Source organism: Barbus barbus (assembly GCF_936440315.1).
Source record: "Barbus barbus genome assembly, chromosome: 22".
Lineage (NCBI taxonomy): Eukaryota > Metazoa > Chordata > Actinopteri > Cypriniformes > Cyprinidae > Barbus > Barbus barbus.
Genome location: NC_136750.1, coordinates 13,095,142 through 13,109,640, shown reverse-complemented (window position 1 = coordinate 13,109,640; position 14,499 = coordinate 13,095,142). Strand labels below are relative to the sequence as shown.

The window sequence follows — 14,499 nt, the reverse complement described above, 5'->3', positions numbered from 1 at the left end:
TTGTGTTCTCCGTAGGCCATATGGGCTGCATTGCGCAGATGTCAGGTGGTCACTGTGCAGGGGAAGGCCATGGCACTTGGTTGGTGACCCACAATGTGATGCAGATTTCGGGAGGAGGTAAAGTTCTGGAGTTGAAGCCTTCCTCCCTTGTGGCCTGTTCTGTCGTCTGGCATAGACTCAAAGCTGGCTGTAGCAGGCTTCTTGTAGTCTGTGTTATCCGCTTTGACAATTTCAGACTGCTAGTGCAGGCTAGAGGTGTTCCTGATTGGATAGTTTCATGTGGTCACATTGGGCAGAGTTCAAGCATAACAGTTCATGTTTTGCAGGCAGGCAAGTGTGGTGGCCTTCTGCAGTCTCTAGCCAGCTTGTTGGGGTCTGTGGGGCCACACGGTGTGTGTGTATGCCGTGATCCCCTGTAATTGCTGGCTGGTGACGTGTGAACAGTGGGCTCTCGCCCCCCCTTCGCAGGTTTGGACTCTTGGCTGGGGGGCCTGGGCTGGCTTGTCAGGGGAAATTCTGTGCTGTGTTTCCCCTTCCTGTTCACCTTGTGGTCTGCAAGCCTATTTTAGTTCATTTGTGACGTTGAGTTCACCTTGACTTGGTTGGTTGCAGTTGCAGCGTTGCTGAGCAGAGACTTGGATTTCAACTCAGACTGCTTGCAGGTGGCATTCACAGACATTGTTTTGGTTCGCCTGGGTCAGTACTTAAGAGAGCTTCAGCCTGCTGGAGCCTCTCTGGCTTTTATTCCAGCTGCTCTCTGTGCTCAGTGTCTGTGTGGGTTTTGTAGAGGCATGTTGAAACTTTCTACTTCCTCTTGTAGCTCCTCGACCTCTTCATCCACTGTCACTTGCTGGTCTGGCAGTTCTGCACACGCTTCCGGTCCTCTGGGCCTCCTTGTGGTTGAAGCATCTTTCGCTCAGCGTTAAATGGATGATGCGGATGTAGGCAAGAACACCGATGATCCTGGCTGGCTTTTTGTGGCTGTAGCCTTGGTTTGATCATGGTCTGTCTGCCAGTTCAGGTTGTCATCCAGCTGTTTCGCTCAGGTGCTGTAGATCAGGAGTGGTCCCGGACCGGAGGACATCTGTTGCAGTGCTCAGCCAATCCTTTGGCTGATCAGGTGGGTGGCAGGGGCTGGATGACATGGACACAGGTGGAACACAGGTGGAGAGGGAAAAGCACAACGAAAACCAATGCAATTTCATACAGATTTATTGAGCTAAAATATTTGGGGCTATGTGTTGCGTGGTTAACTGGTGTGATCAGTTAGCGACGCAAACTAAACACTTAAATATCGTGGCTGATAAGGCAGGAGGGGATAATTGGTGTGAGTGAGCACCCAAAACTATGAGTAACACTGTTGATGGATGATAACCTAGGGGGTCATTTAATGACTTAGGCTATTCGGTTTATCAACGTTATTATAAAGTATTTTCTGATGGTTCAAACAGGTTAGGTCTCCAGGCCCACAAAAACAACTAAAACAGACAGAACCGAAATTAATAAAATAAATCAAAGTTCAAACCTAGAAAGGGATAGTTGGAAATCAAGGGCTTACTAGCACCTCTAGAGGCAGTGATGAGAAAGATAGCTGGACAGACCGAGCACACTATAGCAGAGAGGCTCTCTAGTCCTCTTCAAGTTTCATATTGAGTGAATGGCAATATCTTAGGTGTCATTAGGCTTGGTAGTGAGCTGAGGTCACGCAACTGCTCCCGAGCACGCAACTGCAGGGGCTCCTGATCACTCGCACTCATGACACCTGGTAGCAAACACTCAAACAACAAATGACTTGGCACAATGTTGCATCACTCAAGTGAGGGAGGGCCAACAACTAGCTGGCACAGCCAAAATTGGGTTTCGCCTGTGGGTCCCAAGTTACACGGACCCCCCTTTTGGGCCTCGAGCTATGGATGAGTTCGCTCCTCTCAAGAGGGTGGACCACCGTGTAACTTCACAGGGTAATTAACCAAAATTGCCCTTATGTGTCAGTCAGTACGGCCGATACAACACCTGAGGTACCCCATTGCTGATGTCATGTTGCGTGTTGCCTCCCGGAGTATAGGGTCAGAGGTATCTGAGGCGCCCCCCCCCAGTACATGTCGGGTAGATCAGGCAGAGGAGTCCAGTCACCGAGAGCTCCCATGGATGATTCATCAGCTCACTGCCCAAGCCCCAGGGGGCATGCTACCTAACAGGGAACATTGAGAGGGGACACCAAAAAGATTAAGCGTCTAGGATACATGAAACAGCTTGATGCCGGTTTGCGGTGGGCCACTAATAGATTTGAGGGCTCATTGTGCACCTGCGGTGGCTAGAATTGCCTATGCTTATGCCTATGCCTATAGGGGAAGGAGAGGAAAAGGGTAACTAAGTAGAATTGAAAATTAGAAACAAAGTTAGAATGTCCTAATTGCTTAGGAAAGTAAATGGAAAATTGTTTTAAATAGATTTAAAATCTAAGTAAATTCAATTGTCCTCAATATATGTAGCTAGACTTAACTACAGACTGGAGTAGATTAAATAAAATAAGCCCAAATAAAATAAATACTGCAATTAACACAGTAAAAATAAACTACACAAATAAACAAAAGCATGTGGGGGAGACCAAAGTATTTGACAGCCCAACAGAAGATGGAACAGAAAGAAAGTGTTGAGGGAGGAAGGGAACTGTTACACTTTACACACACTGTCTCTCTAAGTATTAGTCAGATGCTTACAGCTGAGGTAAAGGCTTTAGCTTCTACCCATGTAGGGTCGTTAGCGCGGTAGCTTTGGCTACCTGCAGTGGTCTGTTTACATTAGTCTGTGACGTGTGCGCCGTCTTGAGTTTGAACCGGAAAGGCCTCGCTATCACCTTCCGGGGTCAGACGTTGCTAAGAAACCGATGCACGCTTAACAGCCGGTGTGCGCGGAGCACATGAGCTGGATGTAAGCACGCATGGGAATCTCGCGCTCAGTCTGTCGTTCACACTTCATTCATAACTTACACAGTGCGTTCACTTCACAGACAATGGCAAAGCATTACACCATTAAATCGACCATCAATTGCATCACATCAAGGGATTAATATGAACGCAATGATACGCGACAATAAACAGACGACGTACCAAAAACTGTAATGAGACTTTTCTTCTCATCACACAGCTAAACTGAAGCCGCTATCCTGAAGAGATTTTATCTGTTCAGGAGAGACTTACGCGGTTTAAAACAAAACCCCGGAAGTGGGGGTTTTCTTTGCCCAATATTAAATAGATTTAATCTAAAACTCTGCGCTGCCGATCTGAGAGGTAGTCAGATATGGGGCTTATGCTGTTCAGAACTGAAAGTGGGGATTTCTTCGCCCGGGATCAGTTAAACTTAATATAAACCTATTTATACGCGCTGCCGATCTGGGGTTTCTTCGCCAGATATACGGGGCTTATACGGTTGTTGCAAAAATTACTTGATCAAGATTTTGACTTCCAGTTATCATTAATCCGACAGTGACCTGCAGTATTCTAAGATTAATTTTGCTCCGTGATCGGGCGAGGGGGCATGCATTAGTTAGCTACGCTAATGATTAAACCCACGGCAGTAATAGTCTAGTTGTATGGCATTGGAACAATGGCATAACTCTAGCTATACATGTTGCGAAGGACCAGACGGAGTTAGATCCATTTGCAGCTCTTTATTCGGGATAGTCAAACAGGCAGGGTCAATCAACAGCAAACTGAGCAATGCAGGCGAGGCAGAGACAGAGTTGTGAATACAGGCAGAAGATCGGGGCAGGCAGCAAGAATCAGAATGCGAATTACAATCCAGGTCAGGGCAGGCAGCAAACAATCAATAACGGTAAACAGTCCAAGGTCAAAACTCACAGAAAACAAACACGGGAAATAACGCTCAGAAATGACAGCCGGGGCAAATCAAGACTTCGCGGAGTGTCTATGTGATGTGGCAGCTTATATGTGTGTGTGTTAATGAGATGCAGGTGTGTGAGTGCAATCAGTCCCAGGTATGAGGCATTATGGGAAATGGAGTCCGAATCAAAATTAATACTCAGGCGATGGCTCCCTCTGGTGGTGCATAATAAGGTACATAATAAGTCCTTAATTTTAAGATAAGCGAAGAACATCGCTCGCTATCTTCTTCGCGCTAAAAGAAGTTTTCTTCGCTCAGTTTAGGGCGGATAAAATAGCATTAAGACACACTATAAAAGGTTTAGTCGTTTTATAGGGTCTAATTTATAAACAGCAGTTAGCTTGAGTCATTAACAGTGGCTGGTTTCTCAGTGAGAAACTCGAGGACTGTTAAGGCACGGAAAGTGGGCGTGTAACCTACACATTCAAAAGACGCAGTTGGATAGTTTGAATAAACACACATAAGAAACACAATGTTACTGGGTCTGCTCACAGAACCAGATTTAAAACGTTGCCCGCATTCTCCACCAACTGTAGCAAATTAGCTCAAAGTAAGATGAACATAATTTATCATAACAGGTTGTTATCAATTATATATTCATCTTCAGGAATTAACTGTAGCATTAACAGTACAATAAAATGATTTGTTCGTCCGCAGTACGGACAGTTTCAATCGTCTATTGACTCTAAGGAAAATTATTTGTCTGGTCACTGAAAATAATCTCCTTCTTAACCCATCACTCATAGAGCGAGTAACAAAACCGGAACGTTAAAGAGACCTCGTTCTGTGAGCTGCAGACACAGACAACCAAGTGTGAATACATATGGATGTTTATTAAACTACACTAAAGGGGTACATGTAACATTGAACTAAACACAAACATACACACATTAAACACAGATGCCAGCGGAAGGAAGGCATGGAGAGAGAGAGAGAGAGAGAGAGAGAGCGCTTTCGTGTGCGAGAGAGAGAGAGAGCATAATGACAAGAGTTGCACATCAGCTGACACAACCTGTTAGAACCATCAAATAAGTGCATCACCTTAATCAAAAGTGGTCGAAGCCTAGAAGCGCACAGTTATCAAGCGGTTGCTTGCACTGGTTTGTTGCAATGTGTTTCTTAATTCTTGATGAATTCCTTTAGGAGTGAAAGCTTTGTCATTCCAGCCACGGGTTGATTGGTCCGAAGTTATATCGCCAAAGTTACTAAGCTCAAAGCTGCCAGGAGCTCAGACTCCCCCCGAAGGGGAGTCGCTAAGTTTCCACTGTGATATGCGTGTCTCTAGGGCACCCAAGGTAAAGAGAAGAGAGGGTCTTTTGGGTGTGGAAGAAGTTTTATCTGGATCCAGCAACGCCCATTTCTGGTCAGTTCGACCAGTAACAACATGCATAGTTTCGGCGGGAGAGTGTTCCTTTGTCTCACTTACACCTAATTTGCATGTTTTATGACTTCTGCTGGATCAGTGTAATTCTTCCCACAGTACTGTAGAAATATTATGATGCATTTCACAAGGTCACAGTGTACATCATTGTTTGAGAAATGAAGAGCAGATCATTTTGATATCAAGAAAGAAACATCTAGCATATATTAAACCAGAGATACATTCATACACCTGAATATAGGCGTTTAGAGTCTAACTAATACAAGTAAAGGGTTGTAACTAGGTTAATATAATAGGGGAATATACATAAAACACATGCATATATCAGATATATTTATAACTGCTTAATTATAGCCTAAATAAAGCAAATGTCTTTGTGTGTGTGTGTGTGTGTGTGTGTGTGTGTGATGTGTATTTGAAATTGTGGAGACCACTGGTCTAGTCAGGCCGTTGGTGCCTGGCACAGGGGGGTCATTCACTCCTTTTCGGAATGTGTTTGAAGTTTGATAGAGAGACCAGAGAGCTGACCTGCTTAGCGTCTTTTGATAGTGGAAACAGACCATTGGCAATTTATCACCCATATAACTGTAAACGATGAGGTCAGATCAGTAATTTGTGTGCCGATGTTCAAAGGTTAAAAGGGGTTCTTACAAAGTGTAATCAACCATCAGTGAGCATACGCAGATGCTACAATATATATACAGTATCTCACAGAAGTGAGTACACCCCTCACATTTTTGTAAATATTTTATTATATCTTTTCATGTGATAACACTGAAGAGTGAACAGCTTGTATAACTTGTAAATTTGCTGTCCCCTCAAAATAACTCAACACACAGACATTAATGTCTAAACCGCTGGCCACAAAAGTGAGTATACCCCTAAGTGAAAATGTTCAAATTGGGCCCAAAGTGCCAATATTTTGTGTGGCCACCATTATTTTCCAGCACTGCCTTAACCCTCTTGGGCATGGAGTTCACGAGAGCTTCACAGGTTGCCACTGGAGTCCTCTTCCACTCCTCCATGACGACATCACGGAGCTGGTGGATGTTAGAATCAGAATCAGAATGAGCTTTATTGGCCAGGTATGTTTACACATACGAGGAATTTTTTATAGTGACAGAAGCCCTACAGTGCAACAGAAAGTCAGCAACAGGACAGGACACAGATAATAAAAGAATAATATACAAATTTACAAATATGCAATTTACAAAATAGCAAAAACACAATATATAATATAGACAATTATGTACAGGTCTGATATGTACAAATTTGAAATGAAAAAAAAAAAGTATGTGTGGTGAATAAATAATGTATAATAGTGTTGTGTGTTCCACGTTTAATGTCAAGTGTTCATGACATGGATTGCTTGAGGGAAGAAACTGTTTCTGTGTCTGGTCGTTCTGGTGCTCAGAGCTCTGTAACATCAACCAGATGGCAACGGTTCAAAGAGGGAGTCTGCTGGATGTGAGGGATCCAGAGTGATTTTCTTTGCCCTTTTGCTCACTCTGGATAAGTACAGTTCTTGGAGAATGGGGAGGGTTGTACCAATGATTCGCTCAGCAGTCCGGTCTACCCTCCGTAGTCTTCTGAGTTCAGATTTGGTAGCTGAGCTGGACCAGACAGTTATTGAAGTGCAGAGGACGGATTCAATGATGGCAGAGTAGAACTGTTTCAGCAGCTGCTGTGGCAGGTTGAACTTCCTCAGATGGCGAAGGAAGTACAACCTCTGCTGGGCTCAATATGATTGTCCCACTTCAGGTCCTGCAAAATTGTGGTGCTCAGGAATCTGAATGACTCCACTGCAGTTCATGCTGTTCATGATGGTGAGTGGGGGGAGAGCAGGGGGGTTTCTCCTGAAGTCCACGATCATCTCCACTGTTTTGAGCATGTTGAGCTCCTATTTGTAAGCAGACTCGTCATCGGCCTGGATAAGGCCGATCATTGTGGTGTCGTCTACAAACTTCAGGAGCTTGACAGAGGGGTCTTCAGATGTGCAGTCGTTAGTGTAGAGGGAGAATAGCAGTGGGGAGAGAACACAGTCCTGAGGAGCTCCAATGCTGATCGTACGGGTGCTGGATGTGTATTTTCCCAGCCTCACTAGCTGGCGCCTGTCTGTCAGGAAGCTGGTGATCCATTGACAGACGGAGGTGGGGATGGAGAGCTGTGTCAGTTTATTCTGAAGGGTGTCCGGGATGATGGTGTTAAAAGCGGAGCTGAAGTCTACAAACATGATCCTCACATAAGTCCCTGATCTGTCCAGATGCTGCAGGATGAAGTGCAGTCCCATGTTGACTGCATCATCCACAGACCTGTTTGTCCTGTAGGCAAACTGCAGGGGGTCTAGTGGAGGCCTTCAGATAAGCCAAAACCAGTCTTTCAAATGATTTTATGGCCACAGACGTTAGAGCCACAGGTCTGTAGTCATTAAGTCAAGTAATTTTGGGTTTCTTTGGGACGGGGATGATGGTGGAGCATTTGAAGCATGAGGGGACTTCGCACAGCTCCAGTGATCTGTTGAAGATCTGTGTGAAGATGGGGGCCAGCTGGTCAGCACAGGTTTTTAGGCAGCCTGTCACCAGGCTGCCTAAAAACCTGTGCTGACCAGCTGGCCCCCCATCTGGGCCTGGTGCTTTCCTTCTTTTGTTCTCTCTGAAGACCTGGCGCACGTCATCTTCACTGATCTGAATTGCAGGTATGGGGGAGAGGGGGGTTTGTGGGGGTGTTAATGGTTGTGTGGAGAGGTGTTCAGGGCGGGTGTGTGGTGTTTTTTCAAACCTGCAGTAGAACTCATTCAGGTCATCTGCAAGTTGATGATTCTCCACAGTGCTGGGTGATGGTGTCTTGTAACTGGTGATATCTTTCATACCTTTCCACACTGAAGCAGAATCACTGGAAGAGAATTTGTTCCTTAGCTTGCCAGAATAATTCCTCTTTGCCACTCTGATCTCCTTTTCCAGTGTGTATTTGGCCTGCTTATACAAGACTGTATCCCCCTTTCTGTAAGCATGTTCTTTGGCCTGATGGAGCTGTCAGAGTTTTGCAGTTAACCTTGATTTGTTGTTGTTGTAATTTAGATGAGTCTTGGTAGGAATGCACATATCCTCACAGGAACTGATATAAGATGTTACAGTCTCTGTTAGCTCGTCCAGATCGTTTGCAGCAGCTTCGAAAAGAGTCTAATTAGTAAGGTCGAAACAGCCTTGTAAAACCCGCTCTGTTTCATTAGTCTATCTTTTAACAGTTCTTAATACAGGTTTAGCAGATTTAAGTTTATGCCTGTAGGTCGATATGAGATGAATCAACAAGTGATCAGAGAGTCCTAAAGCTACTCGTGGGACAGAGTGATATGCGTCCTTTATCGCTGTGTAACAGTGATCCAATATATTACTGGTGGGACATGTGATGTGCTGTCTGTATTTTGGCAGTTCGCGGGACAGATTTGCTTTATTAAGCAAATTTGCTTTATTAAATCTAACAGAGTCCGGGTGTTTTTGTTCTCTCTCTGTGATCTGATCAGCGAGTTTCTGTAAAGCTGATCTCGCGTTCGCTTGCGGTGGAATTTAGACACTAGTGAGAATGAACGAACAAATCTCCCACGACGAATAGAACGGATTGCAGTTAATGAAGAGGATTTCAAGATCTGAGCAGAACACCTTCTTTAACACTGTTACATCTGTACACCACCTCTCATTGATGTAAAAGCACGTCCCGCTGACGCGCGTTTTCCCCATTGATTCTACGTCGCGATCTGCTCTGATCACCTGGAAGATAGGCAGATGTAACACGCTGGCCGGTATGGCATCATTCAGCCAGGTTTCCGTGAAACACAGAGCAGCAGAGTTTGAAAAATCCTTGTTTGTCCGGGAGAGCAGGAGGAGTTCATCCGTTTTGTTGGGTAGAGAGCGGAGATTCGCTAGATGGATGCTAGGCAACGGCATTCGAAATCTGCGCTGACGAAGCTTCACAAGCGCGCCGGCTCGCTTCCCCCGTCTGTGTGTCCTGAAGCGTTTGACCAGAGCTACGGCTCCGCCAACTGCAATGTCCAGCAAAACGTCCGAATAATCAAAATCCGGTAAAAGATTTTGTGGTGTGTTTTGCCGACTGTTCAGCAGGTCATCCCTGGTAAAACTGATTGTGTTTGAGAAACAAAAAACAGGAAAAACAAACAAAAACAGTACAAACACTGAAGAGCAAATCACTGTAGCTGCCATCTGTGGCGCCATCTTAGAAGAGATCTTGCGCTCCTCCACCTTCCATTTGAGGATGTCCCACAGATGCTCAATAGGGTTTAGGTCTGGAGACGTGCTTGGCCAGTCCATCACCTTTACCCTCAGCTTCTTTAGCAACGCAGTGGTCGTCTTGGAGGTCGTTATCATGTTGGAATACTGCCCTGCGGCCCAGTCTCTGCTTCAGTATGTCACAGTACATGCTGGCATTCATGGTTCCCTCAATGAACTGTAGCTGCCCAGGGCCGGCAGCACTCATGCAGCCCCAGACCATGACCTGGTTGCTGCCACACACACTTGACAACATCTGAACCAAATAAGTTTATCTTGGTCTCATCAGACCACAGGACATGATTCCAGTAATCTATGTCCTTAGTCTGCTTGTCTTCAGCAAACTGGTTGAGGGCTTTCTTGTGGATCATTTTTAGAAGAGGCTTCCTTCTGGGACCACAGCCATGCAGACCAACTTGATGCAGTGTGCGACGTATGGTCTGAACACTGACAGGCTGACCCCACCCCCTCCCCCCCTTCAACTTCTGCAGCAATGCTGGCAGCACTCATATGTCTATTTCCCAAACACAACCTCTGGATATGACGCTGAGCACATGCACTCAACTTCTTTGGTCGACCATGGCGAGGCCTGTTCTGAGTGGATCCTGTCCTGTTAAACCGCTGTATGGTCTTGGCGACCGTGCTGCAGCTCAGTTTCAGGGTCTTGGCAATCTTCTTATAGCCTGTGCCATCTTTTTGTAGAGCAACAATTCTTTTTTTCAGATCCTCAGAGAGTTTTTGCAATGAGGTGCCATATTAAACTTCCAGTGACCAGTATGAGAGAGTGAGAGCAATAACATCAAATTTAACACACCTGCTCCCCATTGACACCTGAGACCTTGTAACACTAACGTGTCACATGACACTGAGGAGAGAAAATGGCTAATTGGGCCCAATTTGGACATTTTCACTTAGGTGTGTACTCACTTTTGTGGCCAGCGGTTTAGACATTAATGGCTGTGTGTTTAGTTATTTTGAGGGGACAGCAAATTTACACTGTTATACAAGCTGTACACTCACTACTTTACATTGTAGCAAAATGTCATTTCTTCAGTGTTGTCACATGAAAAGATATAATAAAATATTTACAAAAATGTGAGGGGTGTACTCACTTCTGTGAGATACTGTATGTCTCTCTCTCTATATATATATATATATATATATATATATTAGTGCTGTCAAAATTAGCGCGTTAACGCAGGCGATACATTTTTTCTGATTAATGCGTTAAAATTATTTAACACCGTTATCACAGGGGCAGAGCCTAGGGTTGGCCACCCCACTCATAACTGCTGTTTCTGTTAGTTTTTTTCTTGACAAGAAGTGCATTTCAGTCGCAGAACGTCTTTATGAGCACATCAAACAGGAGACGTTTCAGACGCGCGCTTCAACTTCACTTCAGCGTCAGGCGTTATATATGAGTTACATTAAGAACATGTCTCTAAAACGGTTTTCAAAACTGTCCTGGAGCATCTCAGCACTGTCTCCCTCATCTAACACACCCGATTCAACTCAGCTCATTAGTAGAGACTGAAATATGTCCGACCTGAAAAGGCTCAGAAAAGGTGATGAGAGTTGAGAGAAAATACGGTGCATGTCAGATCCGCGTCACGTTAAGCAGCAACAGCTCTTAAAGAAATAGCAGCCAAAAACAACCTAATAACCAGCTGCTGTGATGTCTGTTCATCTAGAATAAAAAAAAAAAAAAGAGGAAATCAATAACTTTGTGAATTTATCTGTATTTAGTTTAGAATTTAGTGTTTGATAACTTCTGTTCTAGTCAATTTCTGTATATTTCTGCTCAGGTAGCCTAGCTATAACATTTATTATAATGGGTTTATGTGAAGATTGTTTTAAGTTCACTTAAAATGTAAGTTATTTCTAAAGTCTAATAAATGTTAAAATTGATAGCTCTTAATTATAATGTAATATTTAATGGCTATAGTCAATGGTTAAATATTAGGGGAATTTTTTAAATAGGGAAATCAGTATTACTTGGTATCAGTGATACTGGCCTTCAGTCATAAAAAAAGATGCCATTAAACAAATATTAAATATGTTGTTTGTACATTAATTTGAAGATTGAATGTGAAATTATTGCAATATAAAAGTATATTTAAAAACTTTAATGTTAGGTGGGATTAATCGCGATTATTTCAGAAAATGTGTGTAAGTAATGATTTTAATTATTAATGATTTAAAGCTTTTTTTTAAATGTGTTAATTTAATTTACTTTTATTTGATCCACATAATGTTACAAAACTTATTTTTCATTTAATACATCTTCCATTCAACAAATCATCTTTCATTATTTATTTAAATGTATTAAATGCATTATTTAAATGCATTGTGTATTTAAATGTAAATTTATTTTTATTCAAAACATCTTGCAATTAGTTTTTTTTTTTTTGTATATCAATATGAACCAATAGGGAATACTGTAGGGCACCAAAATGGTCGGATACAACCCTGGTCCATGAGTCATATGGAACACTCTTATGCCACTTATGATGTTTTTTGTCCTTTTTGGAGCTTTGACAGCCTCTAGTCCCAATCTGCTATTTTTTTTAACAACTAAATAGCAGCTTAATTAGACATTTTGTTAAACATCTAATTTTGTGTATTATGCATTTTTAAATTATCTGTGAAATTATTATAATGTATTGTGTTTGTGTCTTCCAGAATTCCAAAGATGGAATGAAGAAATCCCAGAGCCGCTCCTTCATTAGCAACCTCAAGCACAAGGTCAGAATAAAGACAATCTTTTTCTGTCTTTCTCCCTCTCGCTCTCTCTCTCACTCTCGCATTGCTGCTCTCAGAACAGTCCCAGCAGGCAAATATGCTTTTGAATCTCTTTATTTTAAGTGTATGAATTTACTGAATTCATACATTTGATTAAACACACCTGTTGACTTGATAGTGATTTATCCCCCAAGATCATATTATGATTGTATACATGGACAATGACAGCTCTGAGCTCATTCTCTTACATTCTCATATTTCGTCCTCTGCATAAAAACTCGCTGAATGCATTATTAAACTCCAGCTCGTTTATTGAATCTGGTTGGTGTGTAATTCAACACCTCAATAGCAAATCAATGAAGCGAGTAAACAAGGCTTGTGGTCGAATCCCCATAAGTTTGATCGTCGGCTATTGTATTTGAGCCATCTATTGATTTTTTTATTAAAATGCAATCAGGGTTGTCAGAGTTATGTTGTGGTTTCTCATCTCCTGTAGATCATATCCGTCTTCTCTGACATTCCTACAGGAAGCAGGCAGGCACACCTCTCATTTGCACATGATATTTCCTCCCACTCTCGACATTTGTCTTTGTGTGTGTGTTTATGAGGTCTCATAGGCTCTTCTTTTGTTAGTAATCAGCCTAAAGCCTGTAATTACTCTAGCTGTTATACACACCTCCTCATGGCCCTAAAAAGTTACATCATTTGGACACTAGTCACGTCTGGAAAGTATTAATCCTTGCTTACACACACACTGATGTGGTTATGTTAAGCATGCCCTTTAAAACAGGCCAGAGCTATTCTATTCCTCTCTGTTGTGTGTAGGAGGAATTTCATTACCTCCCAAAGCAAAGGAGTAAACATTCGCTCCATGTACTTATTTAGCTTGCTGTGCGTTTGTGTGTTTCCACAGAGGCACTCCAAATCAAGGCTGAAATGTCAGAGCGTTGAGACAGACGATGGTGGGCAGCAGGAGCCATCAGTTGGACAGTTTAACAGGTGCGACTGTATTTATGTCCTCTTTTTTGATGGTTTTTAAATAATTAGATTGTGTTTTGCATTTAATTTTATATTTTTTTAAATGCCTCATTTACAAAATTTAAATTAACAAATTAACCAGTGATGATGGCAAAGCTGATTTTTTTTATTTATTCAGCAGCCATTATTTAAGTCTTCAGTGTCACATAATCCTTCAGAAATCATTCTAATATGCTGATTTGGTGCTTTAGAAAAATTTTCTGAAGCACTGTATGCTAACAAAAAGCCATCACTCCACCACTGCGATTCAGACTTTTGAATCAGTTCTTAATTTCAACATTATTGCTGCCATGATTGCTAGAAAAAAGTGTAAAAACATATAATAACATCACTTAAAATTATATTACCACCCGTGCTAATCGGCAAATAGACCTGAGTTTTGAGAATAAGTCACTATGATCTATAATAAGTCTAATTTACATTGCAGGAGTGCTTGTGCTGAAAAGGTTTACATTGAAATGCATTGAAATATTTGTAAACACGTGATACAACTGCTTCGTAAATTCACCTCATAATGTGGCAGTCATTAAGAAATTGTTAGTGTCTTATGTTAATGAGAATTTGCCATCATTTGTATGCTTAATAGGCTACATTAACACCATGAGGAAAGTCATTTGTAATGAAACCATCACTCTGCAAGGGGCTTTTCTTATCTTTATTTTCACACTGATTTCCTAGTCTAGGCATGTGCAGTAAGCATACAGTGATTGATTAAACAGGATGCTGTTAGAGTTTGAGCTTATATTGTCACGGATCCGGAAGAGAGATGAGGCGAGGACTCAAGTGCAGGAAAATGGTGGGTCTTTTAATAATAAAACGAAACAAAAACTGAACAAAAACCAACTCGAGGGGGAAAAACAGGCAGGCAGAGAACTGCAGTACCTGTACACAAACCCACACACGACATTACGCATCCCACATGAAGTGAAGAAACAGCACAGGACTGCAGACACCAGTAGAATAAATGGGGAGACAAACGAGGAGGACACAGGTGAAGTCACTGAAACAATAATGAGATAACAAGGAGGGCGGGGTCAGACAATAGACAGGAGAGCACATGGCACAAACCACAAACAACAAGCCATGTGCTCAAACAAACACACAGTGACATCTGGTGGCCAATCAGGGCACACCAGCAGGACGTGACACAACCCC

At 42.6% G+C, this 14,499-nt stretch overlaps 2 pseudogenes across 2 annotated transcripts in view; one reads left to right on the top strand and one right to left on the bottom strand.

Moving 5' to 3' along the window:
- The window catches only part of LOC306888648 (extracellular calcium-sensing receptor-like), a 77,888-nt pseudogene that overhangs the window by 25,633 nt on the left and 37,756 nt on the right, over window positions 1-14,499 (bottom strand). The window lies entirely within an intron of this gene.
- Window positions 1-14,499, top strand: part of LOC306888238 (1-phosphatidylinositol 4,5-bisphosphate phosphodiesterase eta-1-like) — a 57,047-nt pseudogene that overhangs the window by 21,513 nt on the left and 21,035 nt on the right. Inside the window, exons 4-5 of the transcript in view lie at window positions 12,247-12,309; window positions 13,220-13,305. The product of the transcript in view is annotated as a 1-phosphatidylinositol 4,5-bisphosphate phosphodiesterase eta-1-like (transcript). The remainder of the gene's footprint in view (window positions 1-12,246; window positions 12,310-13,219; window positions 13,306-14,499) is intronic.